At 47.4% G+C, this 17,896-nt stretch overlaps 1 protein-coding gene across 3 annotated transcripts in view; it reads right to left on the bottom strand.

The window, feature by feature from the left end:
* The window catches only part of CENPU (centromere protein U), a 797,426-nt gene that overhangs the window by 659,205 nt on the left and 120,325 nt on the right, over window positions 1-17,896 (bottom strand). The gene's annotated exons all lie outside the window — the stretch shown is intronic.

The following is a 17,896-nucleotide window of genomic DNA, read 5'->3' on the forward strand; positions in this document are numbered from 1 at the left end:
CCGCAAGCAGGTCGGCAAAGATGTGAGCTACTGTGTCCTTCAGATCGACATCTATGATGGATTCCGGCAGATTTCTTATATGTATATTAGAGCGTCTCAATCTATTCTCCAGATCTTCGCATTGTATTTCGAGATTGTGAGCCTAGTCAGATCTTCAAGAGCTATTTCAGATTGTTGGATCTACCATGTCAGTTCCTGGATTGCCCTCTCCTTATCTACTTGTTCCCTGAGAGAGGCAATGTCCTTGCTGAAGTCAGAACGTGACTGCCTGATTTCAGTGGTAAAAGTAGTGAACTGCAGTTTAAATGAGGCTAGGAATTTGCCCTGAAATTCTTGGAAGCTTGTTGCGAAGTCCTCTTTGGAAGCTGCCATCCGAGTCGAGGTTGCTGGGCTCCTCTTCGGGGGCAAGTATTGCTCTATTTCCTGCTAAAGTTGGCACCTGTCCCAGTGCCCACAGTTTTTGTAATGAGTTCGATTTGCTCTGAGGGTCTTTAGTAGGTCCGCCTAGGGTAGGCTTCTTTTCCCCCCCCTCGGCATGTGATGATATAGGAGGTATGCCTTGTAAACCGATGTTTGATCTGTAGAAATACTTCCAATTAGAAGAGTGCTGCCCAGATGTATCTAGCATTCTAAGATTGCACTTCAGGATACGTGCAGCTTTTATTTCACCACATTAGAGTTTCAGCCATAGATGCGATCACTTTCTGTTGGAGGCTGCAGCGGTAGATCTCACTTAACCACCAAATGTTTTTAATGGGGATTGATCATAGTCTCACTAGTGCTATTGTGAAGCACCAGCCCTGTAACCCATCCGTTAGAGGAGCCCCCGCAATATAGTTAAAGTCCACCCAGCAGGCTAGCCAAACGCTCTTGTGAGGGTCACGCAGTCTGAAAGGACGAATGCTGCCCAGACCAAAGGTCCCTGTGGGTGGGCCTTTTGATTGACTAACAGCTGTCCCTCATTGGGGAAGTGAGTCTGCGCTTACCCCTCGATTCTCTGCCAGCCTCCGGAATAGTCAGGCCACGCCCCAACAGGAGTGTATTTCTTCGGCCTTTGTTATGCCGTGCTGCCAGGTCCTCACTTAAGAGAGATCACGATTCCAGGATACCTGGGGGCTTTTCCGGACCAAAACTGCATGTCCAGAATAAAGCCCAGATGGGCTGGTGCTGTGCTATTTATTAGACTTGGCGTAGCACAACGCACGCACGTCTTTAGGGTGTGGCGGCCATCTTGGAATCCCCAGATAACCTTTTCATCCCACATACTTAAAATTACGGGACAGTGGTCATTAATGTTAATGCTTTTAGAATCTCACTTCAATTCATAAGATCTTTTAAGAGTTTTACGTTTAACTTAATGGCCAACTTTCAGCTAATAGACACTAACTACTGTTTCTTTACTTTTCTTTCTAGGAAAGCTAAATCGATATCTTTGGTAAAAGGTGTTCATTTCCTGTGCATGTTCTTTTACAATAATAGGTGCACTTGCGATTTTGGAAACATTACTGTAAATATGGGCTTTTATTAGGGTTGGAAATTATGTACGTGTGTACTTTGCACTATGACCCACCATGACTCAACACCAGTTTCGCCCAACAAACATATTTGCAAATAATACTTAGCTTTACATAGGCAACCCAACTTAGAATAGCAGCCAAAATGCTTTCAGATATGGAGTTCGTTTTTCACTGCAAAGTGGAATAGGACTAAAGGAAACAACATCTCACTTTATATTTGATATATAAAAGTAACAAAGAACATTTGGATATTAGCACCTGTGCCCCTAATTTCAAATTGCACCCCATTTGCATTTCCAGATATTTTCCCTTACCAGATGTTACACTGATCAAAGATGGACAATTTTAGGGAAGGGGTAGAGGTTTCTTTTGATTTAGCTTTTAAGATTCAACTTCTGGTTTTGTGAAAACCAGATAGGGACCCGGTTAGCATCAGCAAACTCAATTCTAGTTGCCTTTTTGGAATCAGTCACCAAGTGTTAGGCAGAAACCTGTGCAGTTCCCTCTGGGACCACTGCAAAAGATTTAGGACTACAGGTGTTTGGCAGTAAACCCACTTGGTAGCAGTCTGTATCACACAGATTCACTTGGTAGCTGTGGCTGAGCAGTCAGACTTCCCTCAAGAAGAGTTAGGCAGTATACAGAGTATTCACAATAGGTCAAAAAACACAATAGAACAAGTAAACACTGACCAGGGCTTGGTGTAAAAGAGATATAATTATTTATTTAAAACCACATCTAGAAAAACACACAGGCACTAATAGTAAGCAATCCAAAAACACGGTCACTAAAAGATATACACTCCCTTAAAAGAATATTAGACAAGTTTTAAGTAAAGCCCCACTTATTTTCAGACAGCGGTGAGCGCTTAACGTAGATGGCACTCTAATAATTCGTTTTAAAAAGGGAGAGAAAAGCAGAGAATACATTGAAACAGATCCCAACACAACAAGAGAGGAAGGCAAAGTAACACCGTGAATTTAGAGTCAGTAGGCCGGATCCGCTTTAAGAGGATCAAAACAAAATGTGTCCAAGGTCACACTGTTGCAGTGCACGGTTCAAAAAGGAGTTGGACCAAAGAAAGGGACCAGTTAGAGGGTCAAGGCGGCCAGCCCAGTCCAGAAGGTTAAGAGGTTATTATTGCCTTGTAGCAATCTTTAGAAAGGGAGGCCTGGCGGACACTGCACCTTAAAGTGGTGAGAATACTCCAGCGGGGGCAGTTGTTCCTGGCAGCGGATGCAAGTCGGTGCTTCATCCGGGGGAAGAGAGGATCTCGTCGGGGAGGAAGACAGGAGTCTGTTGCGCTGCCAGGGAAGAAACCAGCCGCGGAGTTTCTCAGGTAAAAGGAGCGGTCCGTTGATTCGCGGTCCAGTGGTAAGTGGCTATCCATTCACTCAGCCTAGCTGTCAATCAAACATGCTAAGTGGTGAGCCGGCCTACTCACCACTTGGGCCAATCACACAAGAGTGCGACTTGAGTTACCAAGGTAACTGAGTCTCAGTCAACCCCCTCCCACACCCCCTCTGGTACCCAGACAGAGTGGCACCACTTTTGGAGGCTTCTGTGGAGAAGCCCGCCAAAAAGTGGAACAAAGGGCTCGACTTGGGTTGGAGTCACAGAAGAGAACACAAACGCCATTTTAGAATGGAGTCCTGGCAAAAAATACCAACCAGCGAATTAATATTAAATAAACCGGCGGTATGTTCGAGGCTATGAGAATTAAATAATTAAAGTTGGTAGCCTCGAACAATGGGAAAATCCCATAGGGAAATATTTGCGGTCGAATATAAAAAGTAGTATCCACTGCCACCAGCCAAAACTCGATCGGGGGGGACGGAGACGTGCCCCCTCGACTAACAGACCCCGGGGCAATCGAATTGCCCCGACCAGTACGTCCACAATATGATGGTTTGTACCGGTTTCTGTTAATAATTTGGGACTAGTAAAGCCAATGGTGACTTTACATGCCCTGGGAGACAGTAGTCAGTCGCAGGGTATGGAGTCTATGGTGGGTTGTCACTATGACCCCCCTGTGTCACTGCACGGAGGGTGCTGTGTAACACACATAGTAAAAACACATAAGACCCTATGGAGTAAAGGACCCCATAGCCCATAAAACACATTAACAGTCAAAGGAACACCATAAATCATGTCCAAGAGTGGGAGAAAAAGAGTCTCATTCTTGGCAGGAGAAAAAAAACAAACTCCAGAAATCCAGCAAAGCTGCTGGGGGACTCACTAGATTAGGAAATTCAGTCTAAAGAGAGAATTCTCCCCGACACCAAGCACAGCTGGTCATCCCTCTATGAGCTGCTTTTGCCTCCTTCTCTCAATAGTGAGGTCTCATGGACTGGTCCGCCATCTGCTAAGAATCAGCTATCTTGCTGTGCAATCTCCAGTTGGTTTGCTACGGTCTCGTCCTTATTCCAAAATCCATCCTTCTATCCTATGGCCATCCCAGTAGGTTTCCCTCTAAACCCACTTCTGGTTTGTCACAGAGGAGTGGTTTGGGTTTCCACATGACTGTAGGGAAAGCTTTCTTTTTTGGCAACTTTCCCTCCATACTTCTATGGACCCCCAAACCTGTTGCTTTTGTTTTTTAACCTGTCCTGGCTTTTTCTTTTTTTTTTTTTACAGGGAAGTGAAGCCTTCAGCTTCACCCCCTGGCCTTTTGCTCATTGTGTTATGGGTAAACTAATCAAGTCCTTCAGATGATCAGTACTGGAAAACTAGGTTTCCTATTTTATTTTTATTTATTTTTATTGGTTTTATGAAACAGAGAACATTCGGAATGAACATAAAGGGGCTCATGTCCCTACGAACCTTATACCAACAATAATTCCCTGGAGTGTTCACCCTCCCTTCCCCCCCTCCCTTCACCCCATTCAGGGCACAGTCTCCGATCGCCATTTCCACTTATACTTCTTACTCCATTGGCTGCAGCGCCGACCGGGCTCTACATCGTCAGTGATAGACCGACTCCTCTGAATTAAAGTCTGTGTTTTCTAGGTTAACTATTTGGTAGGGCCGGGTCACTGTTCTTCTGGAATTTCAGCCTTTACTTTCAGAGTTATTGAAAGCATTAAAAAACTCAAGCCATTCAGTCTCTATTAGAGCGCTGGACCCCTGTAAGGCTTCTGTGATTTTTTCCATAAGATAAATGTCTTTGGCAACTGCTACCCATTCTGTCCTCTTGGGGAGGGAAGCCCTTTTCCAAGTTCTAGCTCGACAGGCTCTGGCCGCCAAAAGTAGAAAATGCGTCAGGTGCGGGAGCCTGTCCCACTGCTCATCCCTTCTTTCAAGTCCAAATAGTACTAAAATTGAGTCCAGTGGGTGGGTTCCCCCCCGCCTCTTTGATCCAGCTCAACACTTCTGTCCAGTATGCACAAACTTTATGGCATGTCCACCACATATGCCAATAATTGTCTTTTTCCCCACATCCGTGCCAACAGTATGGGATCACCGCAGGGAACATCTTGGAGAGTGCCACCGGGTCATACTGCCACCCGTGAAGCAGTTTTATGGCGTGCATCTTCTATTGACACAGAATTGAGGTCTTAAATGCCCTTCTACAGGGTCGCACCCATTTACTGTCCCCAATGATCCCTCTCCCATCTCGTTCTAAGACCTCTGATGGCTTCTTCTCGAGGAGACAAAAGAGCCCTATACAGGAGGGAGTGGAGGCCTTTCATATTTACGTGTGTGTCCAAGATCTTCTCTACCGGGGTGAGTGGCCCCTGTAGATGCTGCTTCCATTTCTCTGCCATGAGTATCCCCTTCAGTCTCAGATAGAGGAGTGGGGACAGCCTGCCAATGCCCAATGCTTCTTCTAATTCCTGGATGCTGATGAATGTATTTTTCTTTACCAACTGACCCACCCTGCAGAGCCCCGCATTGAACCAGGACTGATCATGTTCGTGGCTGGGAATCGCTTCCCTCACCCATGGGGACCAAATGTGACTTAGCGGTGAGGGCCATGAGGTCACTTTATCCTTCTTTCCTTTCCCCGCTAACGCTTTCCACATGGTCCCAAGGAATGGGTGCTCCCTGATCCGCCTTGGAAGTATACCCAATGGGACACACAGCCACTCCCCCACAGTTACTGGGCACAGGTAGGAGTTTTCCAGGTAGACCCATTGTTTGTTCGGGGTCCTCTCTAAGGTGTGGGGCCAGAGGTGTTAATTGTGCTGCTCTATAGTAAGACTGCAAGTCTGGGAGGGCTACTCTGCCTTTCTCTTTGGGGAGGATGAGGGTCTTGTATCCCACTCTGGGTTTTTGGCCCTGCCACAGGAATTTTGTTATACGCCTCTTTGCATCCTTAAGATAGTCTTCGGGGCCTGCAGAGGAAGCATCTGAAACATATATAGCACTCTGGGGAGGAGATTCATCTTAATCACATTTACCCTCCCCATCCACGAGATCTGCCTTTTGCCCCATACTTCCATTTCTCAAATATCTTATAGAACAAGGTGGGGGTAGTTTGCTCTGCTCAGGCCTTCATCGGGTCTAACAATGTTTCTCCCCAGATATTTCACCCTCTCCAACTGGATCTGGAGGCCCAGGGGAGCCAGCTATGAAATAATCCTGTCCGGGTCAGGGGCAAAGGGGAAGATTACTGACTTGCCCACATTCACCTTGAATCCTGAAAAGCGTCGAACTCCTCTATCACCCGCAAGGCCACAGGGACAGATCAGGCTGGCTGCCTCAGGGGAAGCATTATGTCATCTACATAGAGGCCGAGTTTGAAAGTTCTGTCTCCCACCTCGATACCCATCACTTCAAGGGACCCTCTAAGGTATTCCACCAAAATCTCCATAGTCATCGTGAACAAGAGGGGGCAGCCCCGTCGGGTCCCTCGCTGCAGATTGAATTTACGTGATAGTCGCCCATTTACGGTAACTCTGGCTGACGGGTCCGCATACAGATCCTTGATCGCTCGTCGGAGACCCTCACCCAGACCCAGTTTCTCCAGTACCCCATGTAGAAACCTCCAGTCAACCCAGTCAAAGGCCATTTCAGCATCTATGGCCACCAAGACCGGGTTGCCCCCCCTGGGTGCTGCCTCCCTCATGAGATGCAGGGTTTTCCTGAGGGTGTCCGCTCCCTGCCTCTCCTGTATGAAGCCCACCTGATCAGAATGGATGAGCCTCGGTAGAAGACCCTCTAGGCTCGTTGCAATTATTCTAGTGAACAGCTTTGCATCCACATTCAGGAGGGAGATTGGTCTATAAGATAGGCAGCCTGCTGGGTCTTTCCCTTCTTTGGGGATAACCGTGAATAATGCTTTCCAAAAGGATGGGGAGCCCTCCCGGTAGACATAATATACGAGAACAGATCCGCCAGGAATCCCACTAGTTGGCCTACAAATGCCTTGTAGAAGCCCGCCGTGAACCCGTCCTCCCCTGGGGCATTCCCCAGTTTCAGACCCGATGTCGCCCTGAGGACTTCCTCGTCCTATTATATAGGATGGAGCCTTCTCCCGGTCGGGAGAGTCACTCCCTGCAAATAGGATTCCAGTGCCTCCCCTCCGATTTCTCCTTCCTTCCCGTATAATGTCTCATAAAAGCTGGCAAATTCTCCTGCTACCACCTCTGGGTCCAATCTTTCCCCCCCTTTCTCGCTCTTGATCTTTACCACCCATCTGTCTGCCCGCTGGGCACAGAGCTTTGCTGCCAGCATGGCTCCCGCCTTATCCCTGTTTTTGTAGTATTTTTGTTTTAGGTGTTGGAGGCCTGCTACAATTTTACCCATCTCCATTTCTCTCAGTTCCGGACGCTTGCCTCTGCGATCCCCAGGTCCCTCTCCTTCTCTTCCTCTCCCTTCCCCTCGACTCTCTCCAATAGGCGTATCTCAGATTGTGGGCTAGGAGAGTTCTAGTTCTCTTCCTGGTGGCCCCTTCACTAATCAATCTACCCCGCCACGTAGCTTTAGCTGCCTCCCATACTGGTCTCCAGGCGTACCTCAGTACCTCACCTGTGTTGTTTAACTCAAAGTATTCTCTAATGACCGCCACCATCTCTTCTCGAAAGACCATATCCCTCAATAGGAGATCGCTGCATCTCCACAGCGATTTTCGGTTTTAATCCCGACATAATAATGTCTGCCCAAACCAGGTCATGGTCTGAACAGCTAACCGGACGGTGATCACATATACCTGTTTTGCTCATATGCGGGTGTTCCAGAAATATGTAATCAATCCTGGTTCTGGAGCCATGGTCTGCGGAGTAGAATGTATAGCCTTTCGTAGCGGGTGGGTCTCCCTCCAAAGATCTACCAACCCATGGTTCCACATTAGCTCCAAAAACCCTCTGTATGGCTGTACCCCCCTGCTACCTGTGGAGGATGAACTTCCCACTATGATCCAATCACCGATCCGCCCACATATTAGAGTCCCCTACCAAGAAGAGAAGTCCCTCTGCCCTATCCAATACCTCCCCCAGTACTTCCTTAATGAATTGCATCTGGCCCATGTTTGGGCAGTATATGGTCGCTATAATCATTCTGGAATTGTCCAGGTTTCACCGAGACCACAATCGCCCTCCCATCCGCTCTGCCCCAAACTGTCGGCTCGGTGAGCCGAAGGTTTCTGTGGAATAGAATCCCCACACCTCGCTTTTTGGTGGGGCCTGATGCCCAGTATATCTGACCCATGTGGGACCCTGGGATGCGCCTTTCTTCTCCTTTAACCGTTCTAGTTTCTTGCACTGAGAGTACATGCAGCCCCGCATTCTTCATGCCAGTGGTGAGCGCTTTGTTGGGGAGTTAAGGCCCTTTACATTAAGCGATCCTAGCCTAATGGTTTCAACCCGGCCCCTTTTCTCACCGTCTGTCATCAAGTGACATTTTTTGGGTTCACACCTCTACCGGCCATGTGGAGACTGCTCCGCCCTCTTCTTGTGCCAGTCTGTGTTGTGCCCGACTCCACGCATTCCCAACCCGTACCCCTCCCCCAACCCCCTCCCCTCCTCTCCCCTCCTTGTCCAAGACGCTTGCCAATGGGCAAGCCACTTGGGGAAGAGGTCTGTCTGTCCCCCGCTGTCCTCCTTATCTCCTCGTCACCCCTGTCTGGGGTCCTTGAATTTTGTTTTTCCGATTCCTGCACTTCTGGTGCAGCCCTGATCTTCTAGTCCTCTTCTACGTTGTGTGTCGGGGTGTTTGGTTTTTAAAATGTTCTCTTTCCCTTCATCATCTTTATAGCCCAGAGGCCCTCTGGTTCCTGTCTGTGCTCCTGGGGCATTAGCGCCCCCTCCTCCCTTTCCTCGGGGGGGGGGGGGGGGGGTTCTCCTTTAAGCACCTGTAGGACCTATAGCGTATATCCTGTCCAGTGAGCCATTGTGTGCCCTTCTGTGGGCAAGTGTGAGGGCGGAGAGGTCTTGAAAGATCCTGATTGTGTATCCCTCAAAGGAGAAGCTCCCCAGTCTCTATGCCTTTTCTAGTACCTCCATCTTTTCCCTGTAGCGGAGGAAGCGCACCACGATGGCTCTTGGGCCTCTCCCTCCAGCACCCCCTATGAGCTCTCTCCAGCTGGACTTTCTCGCACCCCTCCAGGGTGAAGAGTTGATTTATTAAGCTTTGGACTATCCTCCCGACGTCTGCTGCTGTCTCTTCCTTTTGTTGGGTCACCCCTAGAATGCGGTCGTCCATCTTCAGGAGCATGTCTTCTCTCATTTCTAGGTCTGTCAGCCTCGCTTCATATTTCATATCCAGCAGATCTGTCTGGAGGCGATTGTTTTCCATACCTTCCATTTTCTCTTCGAGAGTGTCAACTCTCCTTTTAAGATCCACTATTGAGGCCTGTTTATCTGTCCTTATGGCCTTAATTTCCTGCAGAATGTCCTTCAGATCATCCTTGGTTAGTGGTGCTGGGTGGGAGGGGGGGGGGGGTGTTTCCTGCAGCCATAATGTTGTGCGTGTCACCTGGTTCTACTCCCCGTGCTGATTGTGGCCTACAGAAATGCTGGAGGGATACAATTGCGTGGGTAGGTGCTCGTTGCTCAGTGGTGCCTGCCCGTGGTTGCTCCAGGTTTCTGGTTCCCTATATCCTAGTCCAGACTTCTGGATTTCCCGTCCGTCACCTTGGCACCTCGCCACAGCCTCCTTTGTTTATTCCTGTATGCCTGAGGCACGGATCCGGTTTAGTCCTGGTGGGGCGCCACTGCAAGCCCGGGGTCCTTTGGGGATTCCTCTGAGGGTGTCTGGGGCCAGATTTTTGGCAGAGCGGCCCGTACTGAGCCCTCTTCCTTGGTGCCCTTCTCCCTTCACCTCGTGACCCTCTCTCTTCTTTGAGTAGTGGCTCTAGGCTTACTCGGTGTTCTCCATCCCCCCCGGAGAACTGGAATGGCAGGGTTCCTGCCACTTATTTGTTTTCCGTATCTGCTTTGGTATCTGCTTTGGTCCCCAGGGGGGGCGCTCAGGCCTCATGTAGGTACGGTTTAGGGTCCCATCTGTTGACACCCCGGGGTTCGTTTTGGTTTCTCCTGAGGGCCACTGTTATAACCCCCCCCCCTCAACGTCCCTGGGGTTCACTGGGCGGCCTTCCCTTCAAAAGGTTGGGACCCTAGCCTTATGGGTGGGGGTCCTGCGCATCGACAAAGAGGGCCAGAAGGTGCTCCCGGGTCCCGCTCCCGCCAGTCCGTCTCGGGACGTATGTATATGCCAGGCGGGGGAGGAAGCCCGGCTCATGATCTGGCGCCCTCCAGGCCTCCTCGCCCCCCCCCCCCCAATGTCCTCCTCACCTCTTTTCCTTGAGTCTTCTTGTGCAGAGTAAGCCTTGTACTGTGAGGCCCCCGGCCTCCGCCCATAGTCTTCCGTCCAGCTTTGGTCTTGGGCGATGTGTGGGTTCCACGCCCTTCCTCTGCCCGACGGCTCCAGTAGGGCCTCAGGGAAGGGGTCTCTCTCCCTTCAAAATATGGGGGGGCGCCTCCGCACCCACTCAGAGGGCACGCTCTTCCATCCACGGTCAGATCTCTCGCACGAGGTCTGCTTCTCTTTTTAGCACCGGGCTGTGTACGCCTCAGGGGGTCCCCGGATGACCGCCGAGCCACAACAGAGCCCGCGGGGCTCCCCGTCACACACCCGGGTCTTCTCACCTTGTAAAACCAGATATTATGCTTGCCTGTAATGTTATCATTAGTAATTCATTTCATACCTATTAGTGACATTAGTTATCCATTATCCATATTATTCTGCCACTTTGACTGCATTTTGAAGAGAGAAATAGGCTGTTATATGAAGAGGCCTTGTTTAGACATGGTTATCATGTATGCAATTAGACACACGCATGTGTGTGCACTTAGTATGTACATTACATTGACCCATTATATAGCGTTTGGTTTGAGTGAGTGAATGTTATGCACTATAGAGAATGCATGGAGCTGGCTCTGAAGCCATTCAGAAGCTGTTCGTTCTGCGGAAGGATTGTTATGGTAGACTGAATCAAAGAATGTCAGAGTCTTGGCAGGAAGGTCGTAACTTTGGCCGAGTACAAGAGAATGAGACGGGCTGGCTTATCAGCATCCCTGGGCCTGCTCTGAGACAGACAAAGGTGGGAGGCATTTGAATGGAGTGAGGCCTTTGCACAGTTTTCGGTAGAGCAAGCTTATAGATGAACACTTTAGCTGAATGGGAGGATGGTATGTTTATAGATGGGGGAGATGCAGTTTGAAAGCAGTATGAACTGGTTTACAATGTCACAGTGAGAAGAGAACGTAGTGGACGTTACACATGTATGCACAGACATTTTGATGCTGGCCTGGAATTAGAAATGCTAGTTTGACAGAAAGAGAAATGCTTGCAGGAGAGGAGTTATGTTACCATAGAGATATATGTACGTCATTTGACACTATATTTGTGAAGCAGGATTTGAGTAGTTGGAGAAGCATCTGGAGATCAGAAGCATTTGAGAGACGCACTTTGAGAAGCCTTGGCAGATGCAGTTTAGGATGAGATCATGACATGCAGCTTGGGAGAGCAGACTGGGGGAGCAGAATACAGGGAGGCCTGGCTGTCTGAGGGAAGCAGAGGGAGCTGGAGAGGAGAGAGAGGCTCGAGTCATGCTGGGAGCAGATTGATCACACCAAATGGGGGGTATGAGGCCTAACTGATTGTTAAGACATATGCAAATGGGGAATTAGGACATACACTCACACAGAGCTTTTGGTTTGATAGAAGGGGAGATCAGACAGAGATTGTCTCAGAGAGAGAGCTGATGTGCGATGATGGGAAGGAAAGATGCTGACGTTATTAGCATTGGCTGCTTAGATTAGAATGGTAATAGGTTGCTATGTACAGAATTTGCATTGTAGTGAGAACCCATGCAGAAAGGGTTACAAATTCGATTTTGCTAGTAGTGTGTGCTTGCTGTGCATCAATAAATGTATTCCTTGATATAACTGTACTGACTTTTGTGCGTTTCATTCTTGTGTCTATTTCTTAGTGTTTGGTTTGTCGTGTATGTCCTATTTGCAGTAACACAGTAATACAGTGCATAACCGCCCTGAGATATACTTGCAGGGAGCCAAAGTGGTCACCCCCACTGAGGTAGAGTTGCAGTTCCACAGATGGTTGCCCATGTGGGGCTAGGCCAAAGGTAGATTCTTTCAAAACTAACAACCTCCCGGTCTATGCCCGTTTCGTCCCCTGGGACTATGTCTGGCCGGTGCTCTGCCTGCTCCTGAGCTCCGGCCCCTGTACGTCCGGGCACAGGCTCTCTAATCGGGGGATTCTGCTTGCGTCTCAGGTGTAGCACAATTCCGCCGTCCCCGGCTGTGTCGGCGGGCTGTGCGGTCCAATGCGCAAGCTGGTACGCTCTGAGGTTGGTCGCTCTTCCTGCTCCTGCGGCTCCGACTGTCTTCCGGGGTGCGGTTCAAGTTGTCCGCTGACTTTTCTCTCCCTGGAGGGGGGGGGGGGGGGGGGGGAGTGGGGGAAAGGGGGTTACCGGCTCTAGTTCGAGGCTTCACAGCCCCTTCCGCTCCACTAAAACCCTGCTGGGAGTGATAGTAGCTCTGTGGGCCTCACGGTGTGGACGGAGCGCGAGCCTCACGCGTCTGCCATGTCACGCGCCCCCTAGCGATCTCCCAGGTTTCCCTTTTGACAGTTTACATGGTGCAACTTTTTAACATTGCACACAGCATCTTACAATGGGGATACATATGCATCACCCTAGTCTTTAACACTTGCAATATTTGGTTACTTTTATGTATGCCTAAAGACAAGCTGGTGGAGCAATTATATTTTTACCATGTTTGTGTTATTTCTAGTGTGCACATTCGCTTTTACCACATATGGCTACTAAAAGTGGCTTGTGCCCTAAAAGGGTCACGCCACAAGACCTTTGCTTGTTCTTTGGTTAGATTGTTGTTTGACCTTCTTCCTGCCTTGTCAGGTCATGAAAACCCATATAAAGTCATGCACTTGCCCGGGAAAGCCCCAGCTTTTGTAAGCTAGTGATGCTTTTGTATGTGTGTGGCTCAGCAAGAGGGTGGGACTGTCTGGTCCCACACCACATCCATGGAGCCCGATAGTCTGGGTGTAGAACATGATTGAAACCAACAGTGGTCCCTGACTGGACCACTGCTGGCTGTTTGAATGGTTCAGATCCTTACCATTGGTGGGCTTGGACTTGCTTCCAGGCTGGATTATGGATAAGAAGAGGACTCCTGCAGCAATTTCTACAGATCAGCATTGGATTCCAGAATCCTGTGCAGATGAACAGCTGACTGAAGATCCAAAGAAGACTCCCGAAGAGGCCCAGTATCCCTTCCTGCCTCTGGGCTGGGGAAGCTGTGTTGAACTACCTTATCTGTGAAGGCCCTGTGCAGTGCTTCAGCCTCTGGACCAGTGGGACCAACCAGCTGACGTGCTCGAGTATCAAGCTGTCCTGAGCCTTCTGAAGTGTCCGTGGACTGACCAGCTCTCCCGTAGGTGAACCTCAGAGTTCACCAGCTTGTGGTGCAAGTTGCCTTCCTGCCAAATTTTATTCAGCCTCCCAGCTTCAAGGGATCCTACTCTGGAAGGTCTTCATCAACAGCGACTAGAAGGACGCCTGCCATTGCCTGTGTGCGGTGGCCGTTGCTGGAACTCACCTTCCCCAGTCTTGTGAAGTGCCCTGAAGAGCTACGCATCAGTGCTTTCTGCATTTCTCCACCAACAATGGTTGCACTCTGCTCCTGGACCCGACAAGAAGAATCTTTGCACCCAGACCGCCTGGGTACCTCTCACTGGAACCAACAGCAGGAAGCCTACCTCCAGTGATTCTTTGCTCCACAGTCAACTAATCCAGTCTTTCGGGAAAATCAGGGGCGGGAAGTAAACGGAAAGCATTTGTCTCCCCATGTCCTCCATAAGATAACATTGAGAACAAGTCTCTTTGTATCCTTCTATTCCACTACTTTCTGGTCATCACACCTGAGCACTGTAACCTGAAAGATAATAACACATTTTTACTTACCAGTTACTTTGATGCATCTCTTCTCTTGAACATTTCACCAACACAATTACTTTACCTGCATCAGATATATTCTGGGGAGAAGCATTGTGACTTTTGAGCACAAGGCCCCACTCTTCATAGGGATTGGACTTCTGAAGCTAGAGCATATTTCTTGTGACTTTGTTCCACCTTACTGCATTGCTTATTTACCTTATTTTATGAATTTCAGGTCACTGAAAGCATTTTAGAACCTATGGTGACTGTATCTATATTTATTATTGAGTGTTGTGCGATATCATCTGCTTGTTTCATTTTCTAGTGTGTGTTTTGTGCCTAGAATAAATATAGTATGTTTGTACATTCCAGTCTAAAGTGAATTATTGTGCGTTTCACTGTGTGAACTCATTGTGTACCCCTGAACCCACTCACACCCTCCCGAGAATAGCCTTGACTGCTCTCCATTGCTACCTTGATTGGGTTTTGGCTAACCTCTTTGAGTTCCCCTGCTCACTACAACTACGATGACCAAAATTTTGTCCACGTGGTCAGATTCTAGAAATCCATCTTAATGACCAAAAAGGTGGGAGGGAATTTACACTTTCTAAAGAGAAGCCAATTTAAATTGTATGCTCTAAATTTCTGACTCACCTATGCTAACTTAACAAAACCTATATTTTCAGTTTCTACGCGCTGAACATTTTGAGATTGAATTCTGATAATTTGTGGTTTAACATGGTGACATAATTCAGTTTCAATATTCTGATAGAGCTTACTTTTATCTACAAACTGGGCAAATATGGGGTCAATTGGATTTTTCATTCATATGCACCACTAAATTTCATTATTTGCATATTTAAAGTGAGATTTTTGTTCATGTTAAAGCAATGATATTCAAACTTTTTTATGCTGAGCCCCCTGTGATGAATCCAAATGGAGTCATCACTGTTTCCCCGGTGCGGACCTCCTCCCATGTGGCCAGGGAATGGCAGACGCTTCTTGATCCTGACCCATGAGGAAGAACACTGATACCTTAATTCTTAATGGCTTATTGCTATTCTGATCAGGCCCCTACTTGTGACCCAGATGTCCACAACACACATAGAACACCTTTCTATGATGTTTATGATGAGCATGTTTGTGAAACATCTATGACTCCAATTCCCACAAAACATCAGGTACTGAGAGGAGGAGGAGCAAAGGGGAGTTCATGAAGAATGACCGGAGCTCAAAGAACCATGAGCGGACTTAGTTGTATTTCTAAATCTAAAGTGTGTGGTACCTTTAAAACTGAATGCCACACTGTTGAGAGGCAGAGGAGTGCAGGAGGGACGTCAGGCCGCAGCTGTAGGCTCAAACACAAGGTGCACAGGAAGCAAGAAGGCTGCCATTACCAGAAGAGAAACAAATCAGGTGAGCAAAGGCCACGAAGACAGAGCCCTGCAGGAGCTCCTGGGTGTCAGGCCACTCGAGGAAGCAGCATTCTCCTACCCAAAATGGAGAGACAAGCCCACCTGTGACCATGGAGTCGCGCAGACCGCTGGAAGGATGTTTGCACACTCAAAGCTAGATAGTGTGGATGAACCACCACACAAGGGCGCAGGCAGCCTCGGAGAGGCAAAGAAAAACCAGTGTGTCTACCCAAAATAGATGGGATCCCGGGGTGTATCAAAAAACGCACCAACAAGGGATTGAGTTGTATAGAGTTGCGGATGCAAAAAATACATACATACACTTTGTTTAAATGCAGTCAAAGCAAGATACAGTCTCAGCACCCAACAGGAAGAATGTTTTAATGCAGACAAGGCAAAGTACAAAAGCAAACCCCAGTTCATTACAAGGGAAGGAGATGCCAGTGTGGGAAGAAATTTGAACATTAAACAACCAGAACATTGCGAAATACTTAGGAAGTCCTGGCAGGCGAGTACACCAGGCAGCTGAAGTTCGAATGGGCTATTCCTAGCAGGGGAGTGCACCTGTTAGTCTGAAAACCCATAAAGAAAAGTCCTGGCAGGCGAGTACACTAGGCCACTGAAACTGAATAAAGATTCCTAGCAGGGGAGTATACCAGGGAATCTACAAAAGGTACAAGAGAAATCTAAAGAAAGTCTGTTGCAGAACGTATTTGTTTAATCAAGAACTGTGTGGGTCCAATGAAGCCGAAAAGGAACTATTAGTTAAAGAGACATTTTTGCCACCCTATCTTCTAATCCAGGGGAAAGTAACCACCCTCTGGATTCAAGAGTTCTTACCTTGAACATTTTGGTTGGAGTTATTTTGAGTTTGAACACTTTTTGCCAACTTCTAATCAAAGACATTTCATTGCACCTTTTGTTGTTTTGTTTAAAGTGTGAGGGGCAGGATAGGGCGTTTTGGACACAAGGATGGCTTTCAGTTACTGAAATCCTGACAGACATATCCTTAGAAAACTCAAAATGCAATCAGATTCTTTTCTTTCATTCCATCTTCCTTAAGTTTAATTTCTTTATTTATAAATGCAGACCTGTCCCTTCAATATACATCACAGAGCAAAACAAAACTCAAAAGCATTCCCATGCCTTTTCTTGAATTTCAAACAATATAGTTTATAATGAATTACTAACATGGCAGGGTAAAGTAATGCATCATATATTCATTCGCACATGAACCAGAATGCAGCTTTTGCTGTAATGACATCTCTATATACGCAAAATCCAATTATAAGCCTTAATTAAATTGTGTACTCCACACATTTATTCCAGGTGGGCATTGATGGAAATACATAACCCTGGGTTGCACAATGGCTGAAAGAAAATATGTCACTGTACATTGTTATTATGAGGTCTGGCTTTGAAAATAACTTCATTGCACATTCAATGTCCAACATTTGGGCAAACTGCACAATTTGACAGGCGTCCCTTTTTAACGTGAAAGCAAACAAGAGACAGAAATCCCTAATAAGCACCAAAGTTGGTACATTTTATTTCCCTTGCCAGCAAGGCCCGTCTCAATTTGTTCATTTTAGGCTTTGCCTTTATTATCTATAAACTATGCTACATTTTACCTCAGAAGTTAGCATGTATACATCACCAATATACGCAGTAGTGGCTCAAAGTGTTTATGTACACCATTTTATGCAGAGTACATTATATCTCATCCTTTGCACAGGGGTGCCCAACTGCAGGCCTCAAAGGCTGCACATCTGATGGGGTGTCAGGATATCCCTCAATATTCATGAGAATAAAACTGCATAAATTGTGAATCATTGTATGCAAACAATTCTCATTAATAGTGAGGAGAATCCTGAAAATTCCACATGTTTCCGGCCGTCGAGGCATGAAGTTGGACAACCCTGCCATACAAAGTAACTTTCTGCCCACTTCAATGCCTAGCATGACCTTTGGAAGAAAACAGACCATTGCAACACTTTCAGACTTTAAGTTCTTTCTGTCCTAACTTGCAACAATAAACTATTACAACACGGGTATCTGGAAAGGTCTAACTCAAGCAATGAGCTTTTGTGTAAAAACAACTTTAACGTAGTTGACGTTCTCCTTGCATCATGGTCTTTCCCTCATACTCCATTAGGTTCCGTTATGTGACCTTTGAGTGTTACTTGATTGTACTTGTTGAACGTATGAGGTATTAGCACCACTGTGTAGCAACACAATATCAGCCATCTAAGCTATTTGTCCTCCCGCCAGGACAGCTACACAAGATTAACTCCCTCAACCTACTCAACTTATTCATTTTCATCTTACCCGCTAGGATGGCAGCTTTTGTGGCTATTCCATTTCCTCCTTTAGCATATCAGTAAAACAAAAGCTTCTGTGTTAGAAATAATGTCCCCGTAGCGACAACTGTACATCTTTTCCATGTCCTCATAAACCAAACCATCAAGTAGCAGAAGTGATGTGTTTAGTGGACACAAGTTGAAAATAACTTTCTATGGTACCCACCATCTTGGCCTCTGAAG

This window comes from Ambystoma mexicanum, chromosome 6q, assembly GCF_040938575.1.
Source record: "Ambystoma mexicanum isolate Mex_15411 chromosome 6q, UKY_AmexF1_1, whole genome shotgun sequence".
Lineage (NCBI taxonomy): Eukaryota > Metazoa > Chordata > Amphibia > Caudata > Ambystomatidae > Ambystoma > Ambystoma mexicanum.